The sequence below is a fragment of the Conger conger genome, chromosome 17 (assembly GCF_963514075.1).
Source record: "Conger conger chromosome 17, fConCon1.1, whole genome shotgun sequence".
Lineage (NCBI taxonomy): Eukaryota > Metazoa > Chordata > Actinopteri > Anguilliformes > Congridae > Conger > Conger conger.
This window is the reverse complement of record NC_083776.1, coordinates 40,727,526-40,744,737: the sequence shown is the minus strand read 5'-3', so window position 1 is coordinate 40,744,737 and position 17,212 is coordinate 40,727,526. Positions and strand designations below refer to the sequence as shown.

General features: G+C 41.1%; 1 long non-coding RNA gene across 1 annotated transcript; it reads left to right on the top strand.

Annotated features, from left to right (window-relative positions):
* Positions 1–218: 218 nt before the first annotated feature.
* LOC133116700 (uncharacterized) lies at positions 219–14,185 on the top strand. The gene is made up of 2 exons (XR_009705899.1): positions 219–335; positions 12,613–14,185. It is a non-coding gene; the product is annotated as an uncharacterized LOC133116700 (long non-coding RNA).
* Positions 14,186–17,212: the final 3,027 nt, after the last annotated feature.

Below are 17,212 nucleotides of genomic sequence, written 5' to 3'. Positions count from 1 at the left end.
CATGAACTTAACATTAAAGTAACCAAATCTGTTAATTTATTTACTGTGGACAGGACTGAAGCTGAAGTGTGTGTGTGTGTGTGTGTGTGTGTGTGTGTGTGTGTGTGTGTGTGTGCGTGTGTGTGCATCTATGTGTGATTGCGTGTGTGATTTCCCTGCAGGCTGGAATGGTGTAATCTCACAGAGGGCTGCTGTGATGTTCTGGCCTCAGTCCCGCGCTCTCCTGACTCAAAGCTGAAAGACCTGGAGCTCAGAGGCAACAGCCTGCAGGAGTCAGGAGTGAGAGCGCTCTCTGCTGGACTGGAGGACCCACACTGTAAATTACAGAGACTGGGGTGAGTACGAGCACAAACCCCTTCAACCAAAAAGGAGTCCAATGTGAGAAAATAGAACAGGGCCACTCCAAAGTGCACCGCAGTAGTACCACAAGACAGTAGTACCACACTACCTTCCGCTCTCTACTGGTCCGGGCTGACCAAGAATCTCCATAATAGGGCCAATAAATTTACCTTTGTTATCTGACTCCATTTTAAAGTAGAATTTAATCATGCCTGACACTCCACTCTCCCTTATATGCCACCAGTACTCAATGTATGCTCCCAGGATTAGCACTATTGCTGAAAAAGGTATAAAATGAATTAGAGCCATGGAGATCACACAAGTTAAAAGTAAGAATTTCTTAACAGGCCATTATCTTCGAATTCAGCAGTCAATTAATACAGAAATGAAGAAGACAAATACACAGTCAATAATCAGTGGTGCGGCCTGTAGCATAGTGGTTAAGGTAAATGACTGGGACACGCATGGTCGGAGATTCTAATCCTGGTGTAGCCACAATAAGATCTGCACAGCTGTTGGGCCCTTGAGCGAGGCCCTTAACCCTGCATTGCTCCCACCCCAGTGAACTGGCAGGATGTTCCAAGCATTTTCCCTGCACTGCCAATACATGTCTAGTGTAATAGCGGTTCCATTTCCTCAATCAGTCTCTTCAGTTAAATTAGTGTTAGCCATTTCCCGCACATCTGTGAGATTTAAGGTTAAATTACAATGAGTAGTTGTTCCTATATCTAAACTACTACTCCCTTTGAAGCAGACAGGAAAAAGGGTTCTGGGTCGTGTATATAGCAGTCTATGGTTATTTTAGCTTGTTCCTGTGCAGAGTGATTCATGTACCTCCACCAAACTTTTGAGTGGAAGAAGGCATATTCATCTTCCTGGAGCCATGATACATTTTTTAGAAGTGGGTTCTGTTCTGTCTGCCCCTTCTCTGAGCTAAATCAATTATTATGTGATTGAGTAGATGTGATCACAAAATTCTTTGTTATCATGAAATGATAAAAGGAGGGACATTTTCTTAATTGCTTCTTAGTTGACTTAAATGTGTGTTAACAAAGACAATGATGTTAAATAACCTTTTATTTTTAATCCTTATTACCATTAGACCACTTTCTGAATTAAGTCCTTACTAGGAGTCTCTCTCTGTCTCTCTCCCAGCAGACAGACAGCCTTTGACCTTAATGTCTCTGTTTCTCCTAGGAGGGGGTAGCTAGCACATTCCAGTCTCACAGCAAGGTCAACAAGGGGTGATCAGATGAGAAAATACTGATAAATGATCATGGCCAGCTTCATATCTTTTTTTTTTGGTAAAGCCTCCCCTTCTGGGAGAAAACTGTTTTTAAGTCTTACGGTAAACTTTCTTACTTCCTGTTATTTCTTTGCAAATAAATACGAAAGTTAAACTCAAGTATAGCTATCATTGTTTGACAGTGGATCTGTTTAATCAGACGATGCTCATCTGTGAAAGGTTAGAGGGCATTTTCCCTAACAAAAGCAAAGAATATTAATGTAAGTAATCCATGATGTTCTATCCCAAAAGCCCATTTTAAAACCCCTTGGGTTAGGTGTATCCATGGTGTGATTTCCTTGACTTTAACTGCTGTGGGTGACTTTAACACTTTGGGGGAGCTATGTGGCGATGATGGCCTATTTACATTCCAGCACCTTCAAACTAAGTTTGCTCTTCCAGTATCCTCACATTTTTTTTATTTACAACTGAGATCTGCTCTAAAGGCATACAGTGCCATGGAGCTCTCCACTTCCAACCCACCCTATGACACATAGGATTGAGCCCACTCCAACCTCAGGTGGATGCGTATCTAAAAGTTACTGTAAACTATTGGAGGCGATCAAAAAACCAATTGCAGTAGAAGCCAAATGGAGTCGAGAGCTTGGTGAATTAGGTTTCCGCCCAAATTGGAGTACAGTATGGTCCAATCTCAATTAAACCTATTCATTTCAAAGTCATCCACAGGGCCTATGCCACACCCTAACGAAGGTGCCAAAGTTACAACCCAATTACTACTGTCAGTTTTGCAATGCTAATACTCCGGGCGCATTCCTCCACATGTTTTGGGACTGTCCATCTGTGAAAATCTTTTGGAAACATGTCAACTCGTTTTGCCCTTATTGCTTAAGATTAATTTTGTTTCCAATCCATGTCTATGTTTGCGTAGTGATTATTCTGATCTTAACCTTAGAATCACCCAACAGAAAATGTTATTTGCTGGCTTTACATCTGGAAAAAAAACAATTCTGCAGCGTTGGATAACACCTGATGTATGCATGAATACATTTTGGATATGCTCTTTACAAAGGATTGTTCATCTTGAATGCACTACTGCTAGTCTAAACAAATCGAAACCGGCAACAGTTGACGTCTGGAAGCTGTTTTCTTCTGATATATATCCATTTATTCTGACTACAAAGTAATATGTTGATTAATGCTTGCCAATCTGATCTATTTTAGATATAACCCCCCCCTACTAAGAAGTAGTTCAAGACGGCACTGGTTAGGTATAGTCCCGGCAAAAATATAGTTCTCAAAAATGGCTGAACGGATTATGAAATAAACATCATGGTTCCCTGAAATGGGGAGACTATGCATAAACACTGCTGTAATTTCTGCATTGTGAAACCAGAATGTATAAACTGCCCTTTATTAAAATCGAACAATTTAACCACATGTGATTTTTTTATTATGAATCTCAAATTGTGGAAATAAATGATTGGTCTTTGTTCCAAACATTATGGAGGGCACTGTATTTCTGCCTTTAAGTCTTCTAAAAGCCGATTCACTGAAGTCATCTCAGCCATCACAGATTGCAAAGTTGTCTGCAAGGCTGTAATTGAGTCAATATCAGCAATTTTTTTCGGAATACATGCCCTCTGACCTCACATGAATTAAAAAAATATTTCTATGAACTCTTTATGATATAACCCTCCACAGACACACATTCCACAGAAAAATTCCAGAATCTGATCAGTTTATAAACCTCATCAATTTTATTCAAGCAAGGAATTGCTGAGTGCTCCTGGAATTGCTTGTGTCTGGTTTCTACATTTGTTTAAGTTATTGCCCAACAGACCAGAAGATTAACTTTTAGACACAGAAATGAAATAAATTCTGAGTAGTTCCTCAGTGCTTGCTGGAACAAATTTGTGAAGACATTGACTTCCTATGAACTATGAATCTATGATTTTTTTTCTGCTGGAACGTAGAAGAAATGTACAGTATCAATTTTTGTTGATGTACAGTTGTACAACTATTGTGCCATTGAGATGCGGTTCTACGCCTACTGCAGGAAAGAGCACAAATTTAACAACCTGGAATTCCTCATGTAGCTCAGGTTTGTGTCTACATAACCAGTAGACGTGTTCGTCGGATTGCCTTACCTCCTTTCCACTCACCGAGCCCCACCTGCAACAGTCACATTTTGTGAGCAATTTTTGGGGGGTGCGAGTAATTTTCACTTTTGCCATTTTGTATGAACTTTTAAAATTATTTGCTCTTTCATCATTTGTTCCCACTGCAAATTACGCAACTTGGGGTAAAATTATGTGGGGATTCCTGACACATTTTGTTTTCTCAATTCACAACAGTTCTTCAGTTTGCAAAGGGATAATGACAATTTTGAAACTGCACTTCTTCGGTGTGCCCAGTACCGTAAAATGATGCAGAGACACCTGCATGATATAAAAATAATTTCCTAAATGAGTAATAGATTAATGAATCAAGTGCACAAGTTTTTGAATTGAGAAACAATCCTCGTTTGATAGCCTATCACCATATGTCATGATGTGGAATTAGCCTATTTAATGGCCTTATTAAAAGAACGGTGGTGGTTCTCGCCTGTATGGCGCCCTGGGTTGACATACAGTACTGTGCAAAAGTCTTCACCATAACATTCTGTACAGATGAGATTCTTTCAAAAATAATGAATGGTCCTAAATAATCATACTATATATTTTACATTACGTTTTAGTAATTTGGCAGAATAGTTAAAAACTGAATCAAATCAAGATTTTTTGGGACCACCGTTCGGCGTTAAAACTGCATCACTTCTCGGAGATATAGAACTGCAGGACAGCGTTGGCAAAGACAATCGGCAGGGAGGTTGTTCCAAGCATGTTGGCGAACTTGCCAGAGTTCTTCTGCAGACTTTGGTTGGCTCCTTGATTCTGATCTCAGACCGCCTTGATCAAGTTTTTATGGAAAAAGTTTTTTTTTCTTTTCATTAAATACAAAAATATCTCTATAAAATGAAATCTTTTGGAAAATTGATATTTGGAAATATCAAATGTGTTCCTTTATACTAACACACACACACAAAATAAACATATATATAATAAAGACTAGGGTACCTAAGATTTTGGCACAGTACTGTATATAGAAAAATAATATTATATAATATATATTCACAGTATTATGAATAATTATTATTATTATTTGGTAGCATTCACTATGTGACTGATATTATTAATTGCTGTACAAAGTTAGAGGTGCACTATTTGATAGATTCACCCTCTCCCTCCCCCCTACCTCGGGTTTCCAGTGGGGAGACCTGACATCAACCTCCCTCCGCCCCCCTCCCCATCTCATACTTCTGAGTGGGAGACCTTCAGGCAGCCTGCCTAGCTCACAAACTAGAATCAGGGCGCCCACTCCATGCAGGGATGCCATGATATTGTGGTGTCCGGGGGTATGGGCCGGCCAACCAGGGGGTCCCAGTGTGCCTCGGTTTGCTAAGTCAGCCACTTCCGGGTTGGCGAAATAACTTTTTTCGTTATTCAACAAATAAGACACGGGGTCCTAATGTGTCAGTCTCCTGGTGACCTGTTGAAGAAAGGCTGCGAAATCTCCACAGACTTCATGATGAAATCCACTGAGCTTTTTCTCTGTGACAAGCTCAATTGTGTTCCAGGCCCATAATCCTGTATCTTCACACAATTTGGGAAAAAGTCAAGAAACAAACACAAACCATCTGCAAATGCCACTCCCATTTTTCATAACTATACACTGTCTAACAGACTTGCAACCTTTCTCATTTCCTGAAATGAAGAACACAGGGAATTCATACCTTTGCTGACATTGTTTAGCAAAATGGTAAATTTGTTTAACCTACTTTTGCACATAGCAATGAAAATGTATGGGGTCCCTGTAGAATGGAGCTTCCAACACATGCATTACATGCCATGGTTGTCCCCTGCAATCCATACATGGGCCCCTTGGTGACTAAGGTCAAAGGGCCCCCTCACCCTGCCATTCATGCAATTCTAAAGTGCATTTACCCAGCAAAACTAATAGCAACAGTAGGTTGTCATGGAGGTCACAAGTCATGGATTCCATGATTTTAGCTATTTTTGGCAGTTCCGTGACCTTCCTAATATTTTTCTTTTTTGGGGAATTTATGTGATTTTATGGCACTTCTTGTCGATTCTGGCTTCAATTCAATTCAATTAAATTTAATTTGGATAGGGCTTTTTACAACGCAAGATTGTCACAAAGCAGTTTCACAAAGAAGCTAGGCCTGAGTCCCCCCTCAGAGTCTAGGAAAAGCTCAGAGGGGGAGCCCATCTGCTTCTGGCCTGCACTGGGCAAACAATGAGATTAACAGTGGTGTTATATGTAATACATAGTCCATAAATTAAATTAATAAATGAAATCAATAATTATACAAATAATAATGCATATGACAAATATAGATGATTATCCAGGAAGGTCTGGTTTGGGCCGGAGCCCGGAGCTGCGGTAGGAAGGCAGAAATAAAACAGTGATTAGTGCATGGTAAAAGTGGTAAGTTGGAAAAGAGAAGAAGGAAAGCAGAAGATGGAGGAAGAGGTGCCTGTGCGCTATAAGGAAAACATGAAATGTAATGGGTTGCCAACGGAGAGATGCTAATACTGGGGTAATGTGTTCAATGTGTCTTGTTCTAGTTAGAATACGAGCAGGTTTTTGAATAGGTTTTTGACGACTGCACTCAAAGCCACACCATCAAACTGTTATATAATGTCAGTCATTTTGTTTCCGATGGACTTTGGGCCAACAACCAGTAATTTGGTTTTACCAGAGTTAACAAGGAGAAAATCAGAGGTCTGAATGCCAATCCTTGTGCTATTCCATAGTTTTAGGCAGGTGTGAAAAAATGCTGTAAAATAGGAATACTTTCAAAAATAGAAATGTTAATAGTTTATTTTTTATCAATTAACAAAATGCATGAACAGAAGAAGTGAAAATCTAAATCAAATCAATATTTGGTGTGACCACCCTTTGCCTTCAAAACAGCATCAATTCTTCTAGGTATATTTGCACACAGTTTTTGAAGGAACTCGGCAGGTAGGTTGTTCCAAACATCTTGGAGAACTAGCCCACAGTCCTTCTGTGGATTTAGGCAGCCTCAAATGCTTCTGTCTCTTCATGTAATCCCAGACAGACTTGATGATGTTGAGATCAGGGCTCTGTGGGGGCCATACCATCACTTCCAGGACTCCTTGTTCTTCTTTACACTGAAGATAATTCTTCATGACATTGGCTGTATGTTTGGGGTCGTTGTCCTGCTGCAGAATAAATTTGGAGCCAATCAGATGCCTCCCTGATGGTATTGCATGATCAATAAGTATCTGCCTGTCCTTCTCAGATTGACAAGACCATTAATTCTGACCAAATCCCTAACTCCATTTGGAGAAAGCAGCCTCAAACTTGCAAGGAACCTCCACCATGCTTCACTGTTGCCTGCAGACACCCATTCTTGTACCGCTCTCCAGCCCTTCAGCGAACAAACTGCCTACTGCTATAATCAAATATTTCAGTTTTTGACTCATCAGTCCAGAGAACCTGCTGCCATTTTTCTGCACCCCAGTTCCTGTGTTTCCGTGCATAGTTGAACAAAGCTTGGCCTTGTTTCCATGTTGGCGGTATGGCTTTTTGGCCACAATTCTTCCATGAAGACCACTTCTGACCAGAATTATCCGCACAGTAGATGGGTGTACCTGGGTCCCACTGCTTTCTGCCAATTCTGAGCTGATGGCACTGCTGAACATCTTCCGATTGTGAAGGGAAGTAAGCATGATGCGTCTTTCATCTGCTGCACTAAGTTTCCTTGGCCGACCACTGCCCTCAATGTTGCCCGTTTCTTTGTTCTTCTTCAACAGAGCTTGGACAGCACATCTGGAAACCCCTGTCTGTCTTGAAATTTCTGCCTGGGAGAGACCTTGCTGATGCAGTCTAACTACCTTGTGTCTTGTTGCTGTGCTCTGTCTTGCCATGGTGTATTTTTCTTCTGTTCACTCACTTTGCATTTTGTTAAAAATAAACCATTAATATTTCAATTTTTGAAAGCATTGTTACTTTACAGATTTTTTTCACACCTGCCCAAGACCATTGCGCGGTACAATGCAGGGTGGCCAGTAGTGTAGTGGTTATGATACATGCCTGGGACTCGCAAGGTCGGTGGTTCAATTCCCTAATTAATTTAATAATTTAATCTTAGTCTTAGTTGAGTAATTTAATCTTTACTCATTAATATGTGAGTTTCGCCTTGCGCAAATTCCAGCCCATCTCATTCAAATTGAAACATAGGCTATTTACATACAGAAACATAGGCTATTTACTTATTTTGAGGGAAACATTTTTCATCACGGAACATGTTTCATTTCGGAAAATGGCACAGATGACTGGACATCATGAGTAAGTGCATTTATTCCGTGTATACTGCAAGTTCTCAGGCTTCGTTTCAATATTCAGCAATATGTGCGTTTGTAAATTCCCACACTCTAACCATTGCATTTCAGAATAATACATACGTGATGTGTAGTGGCGTAACTAGGATTCTAAACCTAAATCTGACCAAATTCCTGTCGCCAGAATATTGTAGCTGAGTTTGTGCTGAAAACAAAGATATGAAACACTTTGGAATCACTGTCTATAAAGTTGATTAAAATGACAGAAATGTCCTTTTGTCCTCAGACCCCAGAGGGTTAAAGATTATCTTGTCTGCTGAAGGACAAAAATTGTTTATCAGGCATCACCTACCCTCACGAAAACCATGTTGGCTATCCCTTAGAATGTTATTATTTTCATATACTGTCAATGCGTTGGCACCGTCAGTAGGTCTGTAGTGTAGTGGTTAAGGCACATGCCTGGGACTCGCAAGGTCGGTGGTTCGTATTCCCTGTGTAGCCAAAATAAGACCCGCACAGCCGTTGGGCCCTTGAGCAAGGCCCTTAACCCTGCACTGCTCCAGGGGGGATTGTCTCCTGCTAAGTCTAATCAGCTGTAAGTCGCTTTGGATAAAAGCATCTGCCAAATGACAAGTAATGTAATGTACTGCAATAGTGACATCAGGACTAAAATAATGTGTTTGTATTTCCATTCAGGAAATTGTGCAAAGTTTCCCTTTTATACTGAAGTCAAAGACAACAAATCACAACAAAACATCCAACACGCAATATTATTGCTTACCAATATAACATTGTGTATCACAGAAATATAATTCTTTCCCAAAAATTACAGAGCTCACTTTCCTTCCCACAGTGAAGCCTGTTTCAGGCAGCAGTTTCAGCTCCATCAACCATATATTATGTGTACATACAGTGGAAGCAATAATTATTTGATCCCTTGCTGATTTTGTGGGTTTGCCCACTTACAAAGAATGGAACTGTGTAGAATTTTAATCATAGGTACATTTTAACATTGAGAAACAGAATATCACAAAAGAATCCACAATAACAACATCATATGAATTTTATAAATTTAATATCATATTTTCACATGAAATAAGTATTTGATCCATAGAACAATAGGACTTAATACTTGGTGGAGAAACCTTTGTTGGCACAGAGGTCAGATGTTTGTTGTAGTTTTTCACCAGGTTTGCACAGATGTTGGGAGGGATTTTGGTCCACTCCTCTTTGCAGATCCACTCCAAATCCTTAAGGTTCCAAGGCTGTCGCTTGGCAACTCGAAGCTTCAGCTCCCTCCACAGCTTTTCGATGGGATTTAGGTCTGGAGACTGGCTAGGCCACTCCAGGACCTTAATATGCTTCTTTTTGAGCCACTCCTTTGTTGCCTTGGCCGTATGTTTTGGGTCATTGTCATGTTGGAAGACCCATCCACGACCCATTTTCAGTGCTCTCACTGAGGGAAGGAGGTTGTCGCCCAAAATTTCCTGGTACATGGCCCCATTCATCCTCCCCTCGATACGGTGAAGTTGTCCTGTCCCCTTAGCTGAGAAACACCCCCAAAGCATAAGGTTTCCACCTCCATGCTTCACAGTGGGGATGGTGTTCTTGGGGTTGTACTCAGAATTTATCTTCCTCCAAACACGGCAAGTCGAGTTGATGCCAAATAGCTCTATTTTGGTCTCATCTGACCACATCACCTTCTCCCAAGCCTCCTCTGGATCATCCAGGTGTTCTTTGGCAAACTTCAGACGGGCCTGTACATGTGCCTTCTTCAGCAGAGGAACCTTGCGCGCGCAGCAGGATTTTAATCCTTCACAGTGTAGTGTGTTACTGATGGTTCTCTTCATGACTGTGGCCCAACTGCCTTCAGGTCATTAACAAGCTCCTTCTGTGTAGTACTGGGCTGATTCCTGACCTTTCTCATGATAATTGATATCCCACGAGGCGAGATCTTGCGTGGAGCCCCAGACCGAGGGAGATTGGCGGTGACTTTGTGTTTCTTCCATTTTCTAATAATTGCTCCAACAGTTGTTAACTTCTCACCAAGCTGCTTGCTTATTTTCTTGTAGCCCATCCCAGCCTTGTGCAGGTCTACAATTTTGTCCCTGATGTCCTTTGTCTTGCCCATGGTGGAAACATTGGAATCTGATTGATTGTGTGGACAGGTGTCTTCTATACAGCTACATAATGATGTAACGAGTTGACACAGGTGTTTTGGGTAATGAGTTGAGATTAGGAGTGCTTCTTAATGGAAAACTAACTGGTCTGTGGGAGCCAGCACCTACGGGTGAGGAGGATGGGCAAATCAGTCCATTGGCTAGGCAGGCCTCCCTTTCAGGTCTGGAGACATTGTAGAGACGGCTTGAGGGGAGTGTGGAACTGGGTAGCAGCTTGATGGCGCAGTCGTAAGGTCAATGAGGGGGAAGCTTCTGTGCCTGTGTCTTGGAGAAGACCATGGCTAGGTCGTGGCAAGGGGTGGGCACCTTCTCCAGGGAGGGCTTGGGGACTTGTGGTGGGTTGGGTGCACCCTCTGCTGGTGCAGGAGCGGATCGCAGACAGGATTGGTGACATGTACAACTCCAGGCTTGAATCTGGCTTGAAGTCCAGTCGATGGTGGGGTTGTGTCTCTAGAGCATAAGTTTGCAAAACTGTGACATGAATAAACTATATAACATGACATGACAAGACAAGAAAATACATCGTAACAAGAACTAAACATGAAAGGTAGCATGACATGAAAATGAAATGAACAAGAAATAAAACATAAAAACGTGGTGAGACTAGACTAACATAATATGTGATATGACAATAAAATAACTAAGACTAATAACGAAACATGACATGACAAGCATGAAATGTGATATTACCCCCATTCGAGTGTAAGAAAATTCGGTATAATTTCAACTCATCAAAATACCGCCTACGAGAATGTTATAGAAGTGACGAGTAAAAAGCATTTTAGCTAATGACATTATGTTTAAAATGGTGTACAATTTCTTAGGCTTGCAGAAGACAACACAGCATTCCACCTACGCAATGAAACTGTAGAATTGAAATCTGAGTGAATACATGAAGACAGTGGAAACACAGTTGACAACACAATAGAGGGCATTTTCAGTAACTTGACCCCATTTTATTTCAGTGAGCATCTTAATACATGCTCAAAATATTTTAGTATAATTTGGCATGCTTATTTAGGGTGAGCGATTGCTGCATTATTTGTTGTCGTATCCATTTATATACGTTAAACCAATTAAATGATATCTGTATATTTGTTACATGAATAAAATAATGCAGATCAAATTTGGTCAACAAACACTTGTGTGACCAGCGACCACACTCCCATCAAGATCCCTGGACCACTAACTCTCACAGCAATCTGTGACAGAGGCACCTCATTCAATACACTGGGCTCGCATTGATTATCGGTACATTTCAAAATAAGTAAGGCTGGAACAAAAGCCATACCTTGCTCTCAGGTGACATCTATCCGTCACCCACACTACAGTACATTCAGCCTGGCTGGGCTCCCAACCACCACCGAACATTAAAATAAACAGGCTTATTTCAATTCAGCTACTTCACCATTTTAGGACCTAAACATTTATTAATTGTGATGATTAAAACACTGTACTTACAAGTACGATTGATTTCTTTAACAACTCCGACTGGAGAATGCAGTAAGTCTGACCCAGGTAGAAAGCTTAGTCCATACAAAGTGCTGCCATTCATTCTTCAAAATATTTGGGGTGTGTCTAAACATTACACGTTTCGGTAGCAACCTGGAACTTACGCCTGATGGTTCGTTCAGGAACACCCAGTGACTATAATTCCTACCAGAGGTGCTTTCAAGACGGCGAACGTTCACAGCAAACAGTTACTGTCGAACGATTTTACATTAACATTCGATTTAGTTTGCCATCAATGCATTTTGAATACAAATGGATGCAACTTAGATCTAACAATGCCAGCTAGCTGATTTGTTGCTTATCTGTGATTTATTTTTTAAGGTAATAACACGTATTACATTGAATAAAGAGTAATATAACATTGTCTTTCATTGGATATCAATTTTCTCTTGACATTTAAAAACATTCAGTTCAATAAAACATACTTCAAAACAAAGAGAAATTCAAAATTAGGCCAATTACTAAGTATAAACAGATGTGCAGGTTGCACAAATTAACAAGTAAATTGAAATAAAGCATTTTAAGCAAAATTAGCAATTCAAAACTAAAGTAATTCATCAAAACAAATCCTTAAATCAGAATAAAAAAATACATACGTGCATATATATATATATATATATATATATATAAATTTTTAATTTTTCCATGTCTGAAAAGACAAAAGAAAGTTATCTTGCCTGGGTTTCTCTATTCAGGCCTCAAAGAGCCTGTGTCCCTACTAGGGGGGTGGACTATATAATGAGTTCTTTCCAATGGTCCACCCCCCATTTCTCTCTCCCAGTGTCATATTTTTATTAAAGTCCACCACAGCGCCGTCTTGGAGGAGATTTTGTTTTCTCCTCCTCAGAGTGAACAGGTCCACAGTTGTCTTTTGTTTGACATTGATGTTTCTTGTCTCCCTCAGGACCAGGACCAGGACCCACCTTTGAATTTGGTCTCTCTCAGCACTCAGGGAGGATCTTGGCAGCAACCTATTCTGAGCAAACAAACCAGCCCCAGACCCACCTGACCATGGAGCACTCCCAGAACAGATGATTTACGTGTCCTTCAGCGCTCTGTATGTGTATGGGGGTTCCCAGCTGTATCTAGCACACACATCGTTCTCAGGAAGGGAGTGGCATAGTACCTAGTGAAGGTAATTGGTAAATGGTTGGCATTTATATAGCGCCTTTATCCAAAGCGCTGTACAATTCATGCTTCTCATTCACCCATTCATACACACACTCACACACCGACGGCAATTGGCTGCCATGCAAGGAGCCGACCAGCTCGTCAGGAGCATTTTGGGGTTAGGTGTCTTGCTCAAGGACACTTCGACACAGCCCAGGCGGGGGATCGAGCCGGCAACCCTCCGACTGCCAGACGACTGCTCTTACTGCCTGAGCCATGTCGCCCCTTGAGAAGGTACCAGAGGCCTTCTCAACCTTGTGGACATTCTGGGCCAGTGTGGCCAGACCCTGCGCCAGAATGATCTTAACCATGTCTGGGACCCCCCGGCCCCCGTTCTTTTCCTCCTTCATAGGAAAAATTCACAGAACAAGGTGTTCTATCTCCATTTTATGACAGATCAATCACAAGTGAAAATCAGATTAAACCGTCAAACTGTCAGAGTTGAGCAAGCTGGTTCCTCCAAAACTCTCAAAAGCTTCATGTCAAAAGTATACCAATATGTATGCAGCCTATTACTCATGTAATCAATATGTATGCTGCCTATTACCCATGTAATCAATATGTATGCTGCCTATTACTCATGTAATCAATATGTAATCCAGTGAACCTATATAATTAATTACGGATGAGCTAATGGAAACGCAAGAAACCACAGTGTCAACTGTAGAAGAAAAAGCAAAAGAATGCGCCTGGCTGAAAAACCACACTTACTTAGAAGAGAACATTAATCAAATATTAATCAAGTATGCCTGTATATTTTTTAAACTGATAAAGTGCTTTGTGCTAGAAGTACACAGTGACCCATATGTAACCTGAGTTGAATACAATAATGTGTATGCTTAAAAGGAAAATTGGAAAGTACAGAATAGCACCATGTTTTGCATGAATTCATCTTTTATGATTCCTCTGTGTTAAAAAGCAGTTTGTGGGACGGGGGCGACTTGAACAGCTTGCAGGACAAGGAGTCTTGCTTTGTAGGCTGTCTTTGCCAAAATAGTTTGCGGGGCAGGGTGACCTGACCAGCTTGCAGGGCGGGATGTCTTTCTTTGAAGACTGTCATTTTCAAGGACAGTTTACGGAACAAGATGTGATAAGAACATTTATTTTTAAAAACGGCATACAAAGCAAAAATGTGGGCCTGCGCATTGAGGCACCACAGAGACCACCTGGTGTTTTTAGGAATGTTTTGAGAGGAGTTACGTTGAAAGAAGTGTATGAAATGTGTATGAAACTAACAATTGAGGTTCAGTTCTGCAGAATTGATCCGGCATTGTGCACTTATGCTAATAAAGTCTGATTTTCCTAAAGAGCTTGCTGCCGTGGTATCTTTTCCCTCGAGAAGTTGTTTTTCGACACATTAGAGATTGGACTTAGAATTTGTCGTTTCCTAGACACAACACCTTCAGCGTAACAGAGAGCTTGAGTTTTTCCATGGTGCTCCCCCAGAAAAAGTGAAAAGCCACCCGATAGATGTATACGTTAGCTACTGTTCATGGCGAACAGAAAAAAGTTTGAATGTGTTCGTGAACGATCTTGAACGCACCCCTGATCACACTATGACAAGTTAAATAGTGATATCCTTAATGTACAATCAACACTCTCAACAGAGAAATTAGGAAAATAGCAGCAGGCAGACATTTTTACTCATCTAAAGGGGAGGAACCAGGGAGGAACTGGCCTATCATAACTTTATGTGATGCATTCATCACTCATGTACAGCTACTGCAGCCAATATAATAAATAAATAAATAAAGCAGGCCAATTCTCCGATGACAGATAATGATCCAACACTCGTCATCAAAAAAAAGTCAATAATTGTTATGGGTACTGCTCTAAAATGAGGATTCAGATCACCCCCTAGTTTACACTTGTAAAGAAAAGCACTCACACACACACACGTCAAAAGGGTACATAAATCAACTATGCACAACTGCATTTACACTTTCTAGTTTATAAGTATTATCATGAGCGAGGCAGCAATGGTTAGTTGGCACTTCCATTCAAAATCGCAAATATCTCACCTGTTTCAAAATCAATCTTGGGTGAGATTGTCCTACAGCACAGTGTCCCCATCACTATTTGGATTTCTTTGAGCAGATGGAAAATCGCCACCTACTGGCCCACCAACACCACTTCCAGCAGAAACTTAGGGCCAGATGTAAGACAGCGGCTTTTGCACACACATGACGCATTCTGCCCAGGAAACATGCATTGTATATATCAACCTGGCGCACCTGATTTAGATGTGAAATTAAAGCTAAAAGTCTACAGTTAAAGCACATCTTGTTTGTTTCATTTCAAATCCATTGTGGTGGTGTATAGAGCCAAAAAGATGAGAATTGTCCCAATATTTATGGACCTGACTGTATATACACACAGCCTGTAATCAATATATCACATGTATGCTGCTTGTTATCAAATCAAATGAACCTAGAACATTTAATTACAGCTGAGCTTATGAAAACGCAAGAAACCACAGTGTAAACTGTTGAAATGAGAGCAAAGACTGCAAAAAATGCATCAGGCTAAAGAAGTACATTTACTCACTTAGAAGTGAGTATTAATCAAATGTTTAGTATATCGTATATTTTCAATGATTCACTGATGTTTAGTATATCGTGTATTTTTAATGATTCACTGCTGTTTAGTATGTCTGTATATTTTCTATGATTTACTGCTGTTAACATTTCTGTTAGAAGTGCATAAGTGACCCATGTGTAATCTGAAGTTGTAAAATGATTAACATGGTGTGGAAAGTACCAAAAATGAAAAAAGCACCATGTATTGAATAGCACCGTGTTTCACATGATTCCTATGTTAATGATTCCTTTTTGTTAAAAAAACAGCTTACAAAGCAAGATGTATGTAATAGAAGCATTTATTTTTTAGAAAGTCAATGGGCCGATTCACCACCATGGTTTCAGGGCCGAGAGGTTCTCATCAGTTGAAGCACAGCCAAGTCACCTGATGTTTTTTGGAGAAATTATAGGAGGAGTTGAAATAAGAGCAGTGCATAAATTGGGTGTGAGTCTGATATTCAAGGTTGAAGTCTGCGGATTTGGACTGGCTTTTGTGCACATGTGCCAATAAAGTCTGATTTTCTGAAGAACTTGCTGCTGTGGTATTTCTTCCTTCCTGAAGTTATTTTTCAACAAACTGAAGATTGGACCTTGAAGTCTGCCGTAGCAACGACAATGCTTCATTTTCAAAAAATACCTGAATAATCAACAATCTCACATTTGTGAAAACAACATACAAAACTGAACATTCCTTCCTAAGACCTTACACCAATTATGCAAGCAAATGTCTATGCATCGTAGAGCCGCGGTGGTGCAACAGGCTAAGATGCAGCAGACTTGTGGTTGCAGTTTGCTGTAGTTGCACACTGGGGACTGGGGTTCGATTTGTGACCCGGCAGCAGCTGATTGGATAGTGGGTGCCAGGGAAATGGCGGTTTGCCATGCCACCTCTCCCGGCCGGGGGATCCTCTCATTGGGTGGAATGTGTGGACAGGTGGGCAGGGAGCGAGTGCTGGGGTGTGTGGGCGGGGCCGGGCTAGAGGAGGGGCGGAGCCTGAGGCTGCAGTTGCTGCAGGTATCTTTGACATTCCGGTGTTGGCTCATGATGTCCAGAACCTGCAGCTTCCTCTGCTCCTCCTTCATGAACAGCTCCACCATCAGGACCTGCTCCTTTTGTATTTGCTCACTGATGTCCTTAGGGATGTCTGGAATCAACCAATCCACCAGGTCACTCATCAGCATCACCACATTCTGCCCCAGAGAGAGACAGAGAGAGAGCGACAGAGAGAACATATCACTTACAAACAAGTCTACACACCACACCTTCACCTGTATAAAACATAAATCCCTCATAGCTAACACACACCTGCAGTCCACCACACACCACACAACCCACCACCCTTTAAAAACACCCCGAATGTTACATGCAAATCATCTCCCTGGCGGCCCGGTAGCAGCACTACACAGCACAACAATAAATAAATAAAAACTACTCCCATTACAGACAAGTAGACAGTTCCCCCTCCATGCACCTGCAAGTAATCCCGTCTACACACCAGACACTCTGAAAAACATCAAGATCATTCTGAAAGCTATATTATTCATACTCCACCCAAAAGCCCTCAAGCATGAAAGCTGTGTCCACAGGCCCAGAACTCTGTATGTTATTCCGTTTTGTGAGCCATGTGGCCAACTTAGCCTGACCACATAGGAAATTAAGCAGGACAATTTTTACGCTTAAGGAATAAATTGGCAACCAGTATGTACAATCCCACCCCCAATTTACCACAGATCACATTAAGCATAACAACGACA